We start from the raw sequence: 2927 nt of genomic DNA, 5'->3' as shown, positions 1-2927 counted from the left end.
GAATACCACAAAATTTGAACAATCAACATTGCAAGTTTGACCTCATTTCAAGTAAGTTTTGCATGTTGTTGTTTTTGGTAAGTTTTGCATTTTGCTATTTTTGGCAAGTTTTGCATAATACACTATGTTTGAACATGGATTATAAACTCGATGTATAAAATCCAAAACATAGCATACAACTACTGATTATGCACACTCAAATCACATATTGATTTTAGTTAACACGGCATCCACATGTCGGATCCTCAACACTAGCTATAAGCAACTACATAAAGGGAAATAAACAACTAGAGATGCTTAAGATGGTGAGCGAGATGACGGTTTGAGAGTTTCGCATTCTGCTCAAACTACATTGGTAACTCATACTGCTCCACCATTATTGGGGCATTCTTGTAGCTAGCATTGGCATCGGAAGTGACTAGTGCCACATCCTCGTGAGCATCATCTTGCAGTGCTCCTGGTCAACCATCTGCTCATCCTCGATGTACACATTAATTGCTAGATTCATGTCTGGCTGAGCAGGGTGAGCGACGACCCCCCCCCCCCCCCCGACAGCCCGCCTGTGCATCCTCATCTTGTCCAATGATTTACAACCTCCCTGATAGTCCTTCTCTTGTGCATCCTCCTTCTGTGCGATGATATGCAAATTCAACAACCCTTCCGCATCTAGATTCAGAGAGGAGATGTAGGACGGTACTCATACTAGTGGGCTCGTTGTCGATGATCTGGAGACTCCATCGCCTCTGCCATTGTTCACATGACAATCTCAATTGGGAGTGCCCCCTTGCCTTTACAAAGTATCTGCTTCAGCTCTTCCCTCATTATTTCCAAAGTCAGGCTAAGCGAGTTCATCACGATAGATTCCACGCTCGGAAACTAGGAGCATATCTCCTTGCACTTCGCCAGCAAGAGCTCATTGTTGGCACAAAACAAATCCATCACCCTCTTCTAGGTCGGACTTGCTACCATCAATCAACGGCCAAATTTTCAAATCAAATAATTAAAAACAAACTCGATTATTCAGATCAATATCAACACAAAACAATATAAAATGGCTCCAAAATAGCTCAATCACCCACTCAATCGACTTATAAATGAATCCTCATTGCTAGGGTTTCCATTCACTACAAAAAAACACTTCCATGATAATATGTGTTATTCATAATAGGACGCATTTTTTGTCACGCATGTACATCCGCGACGATTTTATGACGGAATGAAGATAGCCATACATGTAATACCGTAGAAGTGTTTCATGACTATACTCAAATTATCATCACAAAAAGTGTCCATTTCCATGAAGATAAATGGCACGCCGTAGAAGTTTTTTCATCAAGGGTAACCTACATGTGGGAGCCACCATAACAGGTCGTCGTTAAGCTATCGGGTGCCTGTTTTGGATCCAATACCCGTTAACAATGCTGACCAATGATGATTTCCAAGGGTCATTTTCTCCTTCGCTGGGGAATCCACGTGTTGGCTCTATGTTGGGACAGATGTCAACCATCCATTGGACAAGATGCGCTTATGATACATCAACACGTGGCACAACCCAACAATGGTCCATTTTGGTAACAAGGTCGAACTAGTCAATATTATCGGGTCAGACCGTTAAGGGTTGATACGTACTAGATATATTTACTTTTGCAACACTTATTATCTTGTTTTGGACTCTAATTTGCATGGTTTGAATGAAACTAACCCAAAATGACGTTGTTTTCAGTAAAACTACCATAGTGTTGTTTATGTGTAGAAATAAAAGTTCTGAGATTGAGCTCGAATTTTACGGAGAATATTTTTGGAACTAATAAAAAATACTGGCGGTAAGAACCATCGGAGGGAGTTCACACACGGGCCACAAGCCTGGTAGGCGCCCTCTAGGGCACGCACACCAAGCTTGTGGGTCCCTCGGGACTCCGGTTGACCTAATTCCAACTCTATATGTTGTGTTTCACGGAGAGAAAAATCAGAGAGAATTATAGCATATAGATAGTTTGGCATTTTTACTAGATACTGATTCAATGTTGAACAATTGTAGAATTTGAATTTACACACTAGAGTCGTTACAAAAATGCTGTTTTTCACTATTTCTGAAGCTAAACGAACATAGTGCTCGTCGACATAGTTATGTGTGAAACAAATTTAGTATCAGAAAGAGGTGAACGCTGCGACAACAATCGATTTAAGCACACAGTGATCGTCGCCATTTTGCTGCAGCAATCACAGCATGATCCATCTTTCCAAAACTTTATGGTTCAGTTAAGAATCTCGCAATGACACACAAAAAATGGTATTCATCACGTCATCTCATCATATCATGTCTACTCAGAAATCAATGCTTATATACATAAATGCATCGCATCATCTTGATATCTAAACTATAAGATTAGTGCTCGTAATCATAAAATCATAAAGAAAAGTGATACTCACATAGCCCAAATAGCCTTGATCTTGTTCTTGTGAATGGCAGCAACACATCGGCCATTACTAAGCATGCTAGGGTTGTTGGGGAACGTAGTAATAATTCAAAAAAATTCTTACGTGTCACCAAGATCAATCTAGGAGATGCTAGCAATGAGAGAGAGAGTGCATCTTCATACCGTTGAAGATCGCTAAGCGGAAGCGTTGCAAAGAACGCGGTTGATGGAGTCATACTCGCGGCGATTCAAATCACGGAAGATCCGATCCAAACGCCGAACGAACGACGCCTCCACGTTCAGCACACGTGCAGCCCAGGGACGTCTCCTCCTTCTTGATCCAGCAAGGGGGGGAGAAGTTGAGGGAGAGCTCCGGCAGCACGACGGCGTGGTGGCAGTGGAGCTCGTGGTTCTCCGGCAGAGCTTCGCTAAGCACTACGGAGGAGGAGGTGTAGGAGGGGTAGGGCTGCGCCAGGGGCAAGGGTTTCAGGTGTGTAGCAGCCCTCTCAC

This window comes from Hordeum vulgare, chromosome 1H (assembly GCF_904849725.1).
Source record: "Hordeum vulgare subsp. vulgare chromosome 1H, MorexV3_pseudomolecules_assembly, whole genome shotgun sequence".
Classification (NCBI taxonomy): Eukaryota; Viridiplantae; Streptophyta; class Magnoliopsida; order Poales; family Poaceae; genus Hordeum; species Hordeum vulgare.
This window is presented reverse-complemented; position numbering follows the sequence as displayed.